Source organism: Drosophila miranda (assembly GCF_003369915.1).
Source record: "Drosophila miranda strain MSH22 chromosome Y unlocalized genomic scaffold, D.miranda_PacBio2.1 Contig_Y2_pilon, whole genome shotgun sequence".
Classification (NCBI taxonomy): domain Eukaryota; kingdom Metazoa; phylum Arthropoda; class Insecta; order Diptera; family Drosophilidae; genus Drosophila; species Drosophila miranda.
In genome coordinates, this window is record NW_022881614.1 from 5,586,111 (window position 1) to 5,597,804 (window position 11,694).

At 43.2% G+C, this 11,694-nt stretch overlaps 2 long non-coding RNA genes across 2 annotated transcripts; one reads left to right on the top strand and one right to left on the bottom strand.

Annotated features, from left to right (window-relative positions):
* Positions 1–1,180: 1,180 nt before the first annotated feature.
* On the bottom strand, positions 1,181–1,700 carry LOC117194144. Its single transcript, XR_004474755.1, has 2 exons — positions 1,415–1,700; positions 1,181–1,364 (listed from the first exon to the last, which is right to left on the bottom strand). It is a non-coding gene; the product is annotated as an uncharacterized LOC117194144 (long non-coding RNA).
* Positions 1,701–8,596: 6,896 nt separating this feature from the next.
* LOC117193713 lies at positions 8,597–9,567 on the top strand. The gene is made up of 3 exons (XR_004474661.1): positions 8,597–8,708; positions 8,798–8,871; positions 8,963–9,567. It is a non-coding gene; the product is annotated as an uncharacterized LOC117193713 (long non-coding RNA).
* The last annotated feature ends 2,127 nt before the right edge of the window (positions 9,568–11,694 follow it).

The window sequence follows — 11,694 nt, forward strand, 5'->3', positions numbered from 1 at the left end:
GGGTTCTTTCTCCCCTAGCTACACAGTTTTCCTGACACAAATCAATATAATGCGCTTCAAAAAAAATAAACAGGATCTCGACGTTAATATCAATAACCAAAAAAAAAAACTCATTTCCACTCTGCGCCGATACGCATTTAGAAAACGCTTAGAAAAAGTGTAGTTCGTTTTCTGTCTGATGTAGGGAACAGAGGTGATGTATGTCCCTAGTCTTTACCCACCCAACCATGACAAACGCGTTTACATTCGGGCGTTGTCCCATTTCAAAGATTCAACATCTTCTAGTGCATTTTGAGGGAGATAAGCATAAGTACTTGACGGACGGAGACAATATTTAGTTTAGGCAGACATATTCATGATTACCAATTCATTTTATTTTTTTATGTTAAATGTCCCTAACCATAAGAGATTGTATTGATATTTTTTACATAAATTACAGATATAATCCGATACCTTACATTTACAAATAAACAAAAATATACAAACTTCCTTCTTCTTGGATCAGCAAAAAAAAACTTAATTATTTGAGCATTTGAGGGGGGAAAAATTCTTTCAAATCAGTATATATATATCTACTTTAACAAACTTACGCCTGCATTGGTGTATAGGCATTGTGGTTTCAGCCACTAGTGGTACTCACAGTAATTGGTTAAACTCATCGGTGTATCGTTGGGCCCAAGATGACTTTGACGGATTCATTTGTATACGCTGTGTAATTTAGAGGTTGGTCAGGATAAATGTATATATATATATAGAGAGAAACACATTATCCCAAACTCATATTGCTCAGTTTTCAAAATCTTCAGTTACTTTACAAATTTACTCATTGGAGGAAGCTATTTAGTTACTACATTAATCAACACAATGATAAACGAGATATGAATATGTGGATCTAAACATCTGGTTCTTAGAGCAGCAGCGTATAGATTTTTATGTGATAATGATAAAGGCAAACGGGAACTTGCACTTAAAATTTAGCTTGAGAAACACGGGAATCAAAATAAAACAAAAATCTGCTGACAGCAAGAGTGGTTCTGAGGCAATGTGGTTTAGGCTAGCCTAATAACTCAATCCTTTGTAAATTTTCGTAGGTTGGTGACGATTATGTCCTCCGGCTTTTTGAGATCGGCAGGTTCAAACTGAAGTTCGGACATCCAGCAGTGGTGTATGGTGGTTGGTTTTTCACGAGCCGTAAATGATTTCCGGTATTGAGCTAGCCCAACGTCAACGGTTCAGCCTTCACTTTGGCGCCGTGGATGTGCACTGCACTAACTCCCAAACGGTCAGCTTTGTTGTTTTAGTAGTTGATACCGTAGATTGGTTGGCCGGCTTGGCTGTATTAAGATTTTCCAGTACTCCTATCCCTAAATAAAACTGTGTCAGAACCTTATCTTTCCACGGTGGACTAACGTACCTTTGCTTCTTTCAAGAATTTCACTTTATTTGCACTTTTCCCTCGGGTAGTTCAGCTAACGCCACTCTTCGGGTTTATTAATCCAAATAAACAGTGGATGATTGGATAATAGCGAAAAATTGGAAGTTATGTAACTCCACGTGTCTTCACCATTCACTCTGCGATTGCTATCACGAAAATCTATACATACGTGTGCCGTAAGTGAAACTATGCAGGGGAATGATTTCACATGAATAAAGTCTATTCGCCTGTACCTATTGCATTCCCAAGCTGAGCTTTAAGCTTTAACATATCTGTGCAATCGGATGATCTTCTGGATCTCCTGCATTTCACCAATTTCTTCGAGCTATGCTAGCGAGGGCGGTATGAAAAGTATCTTTGTCGAAATTACAGCAATATTTATAATTTGCCGGGACTCCGTATTTCGGACCGACGATAGGGGACGGGGCCGCAGTCCCGCGGACGGGAGCGATCGTAGAGTGGGACGGGGCAGTTGGCAGTTTCACCGAGAACACTCCGGTTATCGCCGAATAGCGCCTTCAGGGCCCCACCGAACTCAGAATCAATACGGAGGTCTTTATTATGCGATAATACCGACAGGTGTCGCCGAGAGTACCTGGCTATCGCCGGACAGTACTTACGGGACCCCGCCGGCCTGAGAGTTACTACGAAGCGGAAAGGGGGACTATGCTATGCGGGAATACCGACAAGTATCGCCGAGAGTACCTAGGCTATCGCCGGACGGTACTTACGGGACCCTGTCGGCCTAAGAATTACTACGACGCGGAAAGGGGACTTTGCTATGCGGAAATACCGGCAAATATCGCCGAGAGTACCTAGGCTATCGCCGGACGGTACTCACGGGACCCTGTCGGCCTAAGAATTACTACGACGCGGAAAGGGGAACTTTGCTATGCGGGAATACCGACAAGTATCGCCGAGAGTACCTACGGGACACTGTCGGCCTAAGAATTACTACGACGCGGAAAGGGGAACTTTGCTATGCGGAAATACCGACAAGTATCGCCGAGAGTACCTAGGCTATCGCCGGACGGTACTTACGGGACCCTGTCGGCCTAAGAATTACTACGAGGGCCAGGGATATCGACGAGCATCACCGAGAGTGCCTAGGCAATCGCCGGATAGCACTTACGGGACACTGTCGAACTAAGAATTACTACGGAGGTCAGGGATATCGACAGGCATCGCCGAGAATGCCTAGGCAATCGCCGGATAGCACTTACGGGACGCTGTCGAACTAAGAATTACTGCGATAATTTTTATCATACAGGGCAGGTATCGCCGAGAGGGCTTAGGCAATCGCCGGACAGCCCCTTCGGGACCCAGGGAACTACGGGGATCAGGCGAGACACCAACAGGAGTCACCGGGGGGCGCTTAGACGATCGTCGGATAGCGGCCTCGGGACCCTGCGGGGTCACAAACTACTGGAGGGAATCATGCGGAGGGAACAACGACAGGTATCACCGAGAACGCCTAGGCAATCGCCGGACAGCGGCCTCAGGATCCTGTCGGGCTACGAACTACTGGATGGATTCACACAGACTCGGGCAAGAGGCGGGAGGAAAGGCAGAGAAGATGAAGCCCCGGGCCTCCAGGTTCCCTAGTGTATAGATTGTTGGAGGTCGTGCTCTGTTTCTGTTATATTCGTTACATTTCACTTTATTCTTTCTTGGTTCCCTACCTATCGCACCGCTCAGCAGCCCGTATACACGTCTAGAGACTAGCTTACCCCTGAACTCCCACGCTTGTACTCGTCGAAAGCCTCCTCTTCCCCGTGGGTGCATCGTAGATGCAGGATCTCCTCTCCGTAAGTGTAGTATCGATGCAGGGTCTTCTCCCCGTAAGCGCAGCGTCGATGCCGGATCTTCCCCGTGTCACTGATAGCGTTGGCGTGGGCGGCTAGCGTCGTCATCTTCCGCGGCGGCAGAGGGCTGGCGCCGTCGTTCGGCGTCTACGCTGCGCCGGTGACTTTCGTCTCTCTGTCTCGCTGCTGGCGCGTCGTTACTTCGATTTAGTTTTCCGCGTCTCTCTTCTGCCGTTGCTGTTGTGGGCTTACTGTTCCAGCGCTTCGTTGCTGCATCGACGCTGGCGGCTTATCTTTTCGGCGCTTCTCGTCTTCGGCCGTCGCTGAATTGATCCTTTCACGCCGTTGCTGCGTCGATGCCGTTGGTTTTCGGTCCTCGGTGTATTCCTCTCTCGTTTTGGCTGCTGCTGCGTCGTTGATGTTGGGTTTTTGTTCTGAAAAGCCAGTGGCGTCCGCCGTGATCGCGACTTTACCCCCCCCTTTAAAGAAGATAATAAGCTACGTGGGGCTTAGAGACCCCTCGGGCCGTATAATATATAAAATTAATGTCATGTAGCCTTCGTGGCCTTCCCCCTCCCCCCCCTTAACCTAAAACTGAAAAGTCAATAAAGAAAAGTCAAAAATCTTAATCCCTCCAATGGGAAAATGACGGCGAGCTGATGGGCGGAAAAAATGTGGGTGGAGCGTACGCTCCCTCACAGTACTATGCTCCAAAATCTGTCCAACGCGGTTTGACACAAAGGTTTGCCATCGGTGGGGATCTCCATTTATCCAAAACAAAACGATAGTAGCATCTGACCAATAGAAGGTTGACATAGGTGGTCCTGCTGTGCGAAGTTGGTCCCGGATCCATTTTGGCAGTTTAACTGCCAGCAGCGCACCCGAAAGTTCGACTCGTGGTATTGTAATCGGTTTCGTGGGTGTGACTCGACTGCTTGCAGCTAGCAACTGAGTTTGAATCTTTCCGTTTGGTAGTTCTGCACGAATATATGCACATGCTGCATACGCCAGTGATGATCCATCGCAGAAAACATGTAGCTGTAATGACGCAAGCTCGTGGATGTTGAAGCGCAGCCATCGTGGTACTTGAATTTGCTCGACATATGGCAAGTTCTGTATGAATCCCTGCCATCTATCAAGCAGTTCGGTTGGCAGCGGTTCATCCCAGTCTAGTTGTGCTAGGCTGCCATCGTTGCGTTTGATATGGGGCATCCATGAGTCCTTGAGTATCGCCTTCGCGGTCATGACACAGGGCGTGATGAAACCTAAGGGGTCGTATAGTCGGGCGACTGTGGAAAGTAAAGAACGTTTAGTATGTGCGTGACAGATTTCAAAGTTTATCTTGAACCCAAAATAGTCTTGATGTGGATGCCAATAGAGACCTACGGTTTTAACGGGATCTTGGTACTCAAACTCTAATAATGTCTTACGAGATAAATGGTCTGGAGGTATGTCTTGTAGCAGAGAAGCGTCATTCACAGACCACTTTCGAAGTTCCATTCCTGCTGATCGTAAGGCTCCGATCAATTGATTTTGAATTTCTAATGCTCCTTCGCGCGTGGAAGATCCGCTTTGTACATCATCAACGTATATTTCATGTCGAAGGACCCTTTCCGCGAGTGGGTATCGGTCGCGTTCATCCTGCGCCAGTTGATGTTTGACGCGAATGGCTGTGTAAGGAGCTGATGCGGTTCCAAACGTAACTGTGTTGAGAAAATACTCAGCTACCTGGTTGTGTTCGTCATGCCAAAAGATACGTTTATATTGCGAATCCGCTGCATTCATGTCAATGCATCTATACATCTTCTGAATGTCGGCAGCAAAAACAAAACGATGGAAACGCCAATTCAGGACCACGCCGGCTAGATCGTTTTGGACCGCTGGTCCGGTGCATAGGACGTCATTGAGCGACTTTCCGTTTGTCGTTTTACAGGAGGCGTCATATACTACTCTAACCTTAGTAGTGACACTTTCCTCCTTGAATACTGCGTGATGAGGCAAGGTGCAACATGTGGACTCGATTCCATTCTCCTTGCTAATGATGCAATGCTGCTGCTCCTTGGTTGTTACTTTGGTCACCTGGCCTAGTTGAAAGTACTTATCCCTGACCTCCGAATATTTGGCTTGCAGCTCCGGCTGCCGTTGGAATATTCGTTGAAGCATTTGGAATCGATTAATTGCGATTTGACGTGATTTGCCTAGCACCTGCGAAGGGTCAAACAAACGCTTAAGTGGTAACCGTACCAAATACTTGCCGTTCCGTTGTCGGATGTGAGTTCGTATAAAATGCTCCTCGCACCATCGCTCTTCTGCTGTGAGCTGTTTTGCAGAACCGAGATGCTCCATTTCGAAGAATTTCTGGACGAGATTCTCTAGCCTGTTGTGGTGACATCTAATGGTGACAGCGTGTGAGCGTGTGGAAGTGGCTCGACCAAAGACTATCCAGCCAAGCTGGGTGTGCTGTGCAATTGGTTGATTCTCCTTTCCTCTGCGGATATCTGAACGCAGGATCTGTGGGATTACGTCCGCTCCCAGCAGAAGATCAATCCGTTGTGATTTGTAGAAGCTGGGATCGGCGAGTTCTATTCCGTTCAAATGAGAACATTGTTGCAATTTGATGGATTGTGAAGGTAATTGCGATGTTAGCGTTTTAAGTATAAACGCCGTATCAATGGTAGTACAAAACTGTGAAGTACAAGAACTTAACGACAATTCTCCAGCAATTTCTGCCGAAATTGGATGCTGCTTGAGTTTAAGAGCCTGCACTGTGTGCTCTGTAATGAGGGTTCCTTCCGAGCCTGAATCCACTAACGCACGTACCACAGCTGATTGGCCAGTGTGGGGGTTGTGGATTGTGACCAGGGCAGTGGCCAGAAGGACAGTGCTGGGTCCGTGATGTGTTGCCGTAGCGGAGACAAGTTGCGCAGAGTGTGTTCTCACAGACGAGACTGTGGATGGCCACCGGAACTAGTGTAGGGAACCACTGGGAGAGGCTGTGCAGTGCTCTGAGTAGGAAGTGGGGTCCTAGCGTAGAGTCGCTCGTTGTATACTGCCAGGAGTTACCGGAACGAGCGCTATGGAAGGCTGCGTGAGGGTGCGTAGCCACCTGAGCATGAGTTGGGAAATGCAGCAGTGTATGGTGTCTTTGACCACATAGCGTGCAGTTCCTTTTACTGGTACATTTTGAAAATCCATGGGAACGGCTCAGACAGTTGAGGCATGCCTTTGCCTGATCGACGATGGCTTTCCTTGCAAAGCAGTCCTTGGACAGAAGGTCCGGGCAATGCCGAAGATTGTGACTATCGCTACAGTGCGGGCAGCGAGTGTGTTCGGCAACAGCAGTCTTGGCGTGGAAACGGTTGCCCTTGTATGTTACGTTGCCAACTGACTTCTTCGGGTGCCTTTGGTTGACAGGCTGCGGCACAGGTGTCCGCGTCGTGGAGTGGGCACATCGATGCTGACGAGACGGTCGTTGAGAAATGATTGCAGCTGAGAAAATGTGACAAGTTCGGCTGAGCTACCGAGATGGAGCTCCCAAGCTTGCAGTGTCGTGCTTGACAGTCTGGAAGTGAGATGATGAGCCATCCAATGCTGAACATCTAGATTCTTGAAAGCATTGAGACAAACCGTCGCAACATTAAGCATATGTTTTATATCAGCAGACTGCTCCTTTGTCAACTGAGGCAAGTCATACAAACCGTTCATATGGTACATAAACTGCAGCCGTTTGTTGTCGTATCGCTTGAGGACGAGACTCCAAGCTGTTGCATAGTTATTTCCCGCAAGCGCCATCTGCTGAATATCTTCGTCGCGATCCGAGGGAAGAGCTGGCTTCAGAAAATGAAACCTTTGAACGTCGGACAGTTTCTGGTTGTTATGGATGAGTTGAACAAATGCATCGTGAAATGCCGGCCAATCCACAAACTTGCCTGTAAATGTCGGTACAGGTAGCTTGGGCAATTGCACTGATGATACAGATGGATTTGCTGGCTCTGGATTCTGCTGTACCGGTGGTGCTCTTGGACATACATTCTCGTAGGCCTCTGATATGATGCTGAATGCCGTTGTATAGTCTTCATCAAAGCGAAAGGCCACTTCGCCGGACACATAACTATGCGTACTTGGACATCGAAGTATTAGTAAACGTTGGTGATTTTGCTCAAATTCACCTAAGAACCGTTGAAAATGTTGTAAGCGCGTTTGAAAATAAGCTCTAGTTTTCCGATCTGCGCCATCCTTTCTGAAATTACGCACCGTTTGATTAACCCTCGCAATGAGATTTTTCTGAATACCACTTAGATTGTCGATCTCCACCTGAGAATCGGCTGTTGACATGTTGCTGTTATATGCATCTGTATGTACCTTTCTCACCCTTAGTTGCAATTTCTTTGACCTTGTACAAATACTCTGGTACATGATGCAATTATACAAGGTGGTCTCGTCGGGAGCCGAAGTACGTTCGTGTTGTCCCTTATCGTCAGTGCATGCTTGCTTGTTGATGATGAAGGTTGTTAACGGACGAATTCTTTGATATATTCTTAACCCTTATGTCCCGACAACAACAAAATTATAAAAAGCATATAAAAAAAATACCACAGAATTAGAAGTAATCTTTATATATTAAGTAAAAGAACATTTTAATATAACTAAAAATGTTGAAGAAAAATTATTAATGGCTGCATAAAATTTAAATATTAATATATCAGTAAAACCATTTTATTTTAAAATTTTAAAACCCACGGGCCTGTTAAGGGTTAATCAACATCAACATATACCGTCTCACTCACACTCACTATACTATGTGCCCTTCACTCGCACTTATTGCTAGCATACGTTAAGGGACTAACTTTTGCCGACGAGACCACCTTGTATAATTGCATCATGCTCTGGTACTCGGGAGTGGTTCTCTTTGCTTAAAGCGTAGCTTAAGAGAACTTGCGAGTCGTTGTTGGTGTTGTCCGAGCGGAGAGCAGAAACTGTGCTGATGTGAGCGTTGAGTTGAGGCCTTGTGTCGAGCGATGATGTGCAGCAACAGAACGATCGTTGTCTTCTTGGTCTCTGCTTTGCACGAGAGAGAGGCTTGCGTTGCCCTTTGTGTGCTGCAGTGAGGCTACTGTCCAGGCGCAGAGCTATCGTCCGATCTTCTTTGTCCCTGCTTCGTGCGAGAGATAGCGGCCGCTGCACTATGGTCCAGATTTCTTTTTTTTTGGCATAAAGTCGAAATTTTTATGTGAATGGATTACGTTTTTTCTTGCAAATTCTCAATGTAAATTCATCATACATATTAAAAATGAAAAAAAAAAATTATTTAGCTTCCCTGAAGATTTTGGCGAGCTTTTGAAAGTGAACAATCGATCAGCTGATTGTGGGAAAAAAATTGGCGCCAAATTACTTGTTTACATTTTTACGTGGCGATCGAGTAAATTTGCTCAAATAAATTCGGCTAAAAATGGAAAATGAAGATAAAGGTATGTAGTATCTAATGTATTTAGTTATTTTATGTGTAGTCCCAAGATTTAAGTGCTGTGCAATGTCCAATTTATGTGTATTTTTGTAGAAAATTTAACTGCGTCCCCTGTGTTTCGTAGAATATAACAAATGAACTGAGTTCTGCTGAGAAAAACTAACTATGTGAGTTTGTACCTACAAATGTTGTAATTGACTGGAAAGTAACAACTTTGGCCCGTTTTGGCCCCTTTTCTTTAAATTTGTTAATATTCAGGAAAGTTCGAGTTTTTGCATAGCGATCTCATCGATATTTGGCGCAACAACAATCGACAAAAAAAATCTGTCTCACATTGGATTTACAGTAAAATCAATAACAACCATTTGAAAAATGAAAAAAAAGAGAAATAGATAAAAAAATCAGTAATTTTGAATCCTTCATTAAAAGAAACCTTCTGAAGTGCAACAAAATGATGGAATGACGGTTTATGACCACCCATGCTAAATGGATGGCTTCTAAAATAACAATTATTGTTGATGAAAATTGTAAGACACCAAAGAAAATGGGACGTCCAACATTACATTATACAAATGCAGGGACAAGATTAAAAAGGAAACTGGCGTCTGATCTTGCAAATGATAATAATAATAACACGAATCTTCTTATGCATGCTGCGGCAGTTTCTGCTAAGAAAGAACGCAAGACCGACGTGGCTTTTGTCCTAACAAAAACAATTAGAACACCTGAATACCCGACTGAATCGAAAAAGCATCTTCAATTGCAAAAGCCCATTCCACTTTCACCAGATGAAGCTTTAGCTTACCTCCTGGAAAATTCACTCAACAAACAGCAGTATACAAACACTAGACTTTTAAATAAAAGGCATAACTGTGACATTTATCCTAGCTATAATAAAGTAATGGAAGCTAAATTACAGTGCCGACCAGAGTGCATAGAAGTAATGGAAACTACTGCTCGAGTGCCATTACAAAATCTTTTGGATCATACAGCACATCGAATAATTAAATTGCAGTCCGATGTTTTCAAGCAGTTCCCGGATGCATCTGAAATCAAATTAATCTGCAGCTACGGATTTGATGGCTCAACGGGTCATAGTATATACAAGCAGAAGTTTTTAACTGAAATACCTGGCAGTCAGCTTTCCGATCATTCTTTATTTGTAACTTCTGTTATACCCATACAAATTACAGACACCTATCATCGGAACATCTGGACAAATAGAACACCGCAGTCTATTAGATTTTGCAGACCGCTAAAAATTGATCTAGTAAAAGAAACTACTGCGCACATAATTATAGAAAAAAAAGATTTGATTTTCAAATTAACACTCTTAAACCCTTTGTTTATAATTTAGTTGAGAATGTTGACATAGTAGTTACCTATGAAATGCATATGACACTTATAGATGGAAAAGTGCTGAACGTATTAACTGGAACTAAATCTACTCAATGTTGTCCAATATGTGGGGTCACCCCGACAAAAGTATTGGAAATTACAGATTTTAGTTCAGAAACCTTTACCCCAAAGCTTGGAGCTTTGAAATTTGGAGTAAGTCCATTACATGCTTGGATCCGGTTTCTAGAATTTGTCTTGAACATATCATACAGAATAGAGATACAAAAATGGCATATAAAAGGTGATAATAAGATAAAAATGAGCATTCGGAAAAAATATATTCAGGAAAAGATTTGGGAAGATATGGGTCTACGTATAAGCATGCCAAAGCAGAATGGCAACGGAAATAGCAATGATGGGAATACGGCAAGAAGAGCTTTTGCGAACACTAAGCTACTATCATCCATAACCAACTTTAGCGTAGCCCTTTTAAATAATTTTCACATAATCTTAATCGCAATTTCGTGTAACTATTATATAAATTCGAAAAAATTTCGTTCTTTTTGTGAGAGTACTTTTTGTGCTTATATATGCAAACATATCCGTGGTACCCAATGTCCCCTACGATTCATAAATTCCACGGTTTTCAAATAAACAATTCGACGTTGGTTCGACTTGGATGTTTAGGAGAAAATGCTTCAGAGGCACGGAATAAAATGTACAAAAAAGACAGATTATCACATGCAAGAAAAAATAGTCGGGTAAATACTATGACTGACATTTTTTATAGAGCGATAGATTCCTCGGATCCATTACTATCGAGTGTCTGTTTAAAGGAGAGGGAAAGGAAAAACAAAAAAAAGCCTCTTTCCAAAGAAGTATTAAGCCTTCTGGAGTTGCCGTCTACCGAAAGCAAAGATTCATGTGAATACGAAAATGACTCGCAATCTGATTCTGATTCTGATTATAATATATACGACATAGAACTAGAAGAAGAAGATAAGGTCATTTAAGAAAAAAATTAGTGTGTAATAAATTTCCATAGTTTATATATAAATATAGATAATTTGAAATAAGATATTATATATAATGATTTAACAACAAAATGTAATAAATTTGAAGTATGTAATTTAAACTTCCGACTTTATGAAAAAAAAAAAACAAGAACAAGTACAAGTATACAAGTATATGTACAAAATTTAAAAGCTCTAGCTTTAATTTCGAGCTCTGTGTTAAACAAATCTGAGGTGCTCTGTGGAAGGGGGTCGATGGCGTGGTCGAATCTAAAACAAAAAAAAACCGAAATTTTATAAAAATACTCAAAATAATTGTGCAAAGTTTCAAGGCTCTAGCTTTAAAACTAGACTTTATGCCAAAAAAAACGACTTCTGGACCATAAGCACTTTTAATTTGGGTCTAAATCTATCCATATATTAAGTGATATTGCTCCATTCTCTCTACTATCAGCATCTCTTAATAGAAGAGAAATAGCTGTCCTAAAATCAGTCTATGATTCCGATTCCCCCCACTGTGCATGTATTTGCGTCAATCTGTAACTCCATCTTGTAGTAGCCAGCACAAAAATATAGGGAATTGGTTATCTTCTTTCGTCTCGTGAGACCCCCTAGTGATCTTTCAAATGATCAAGCTTT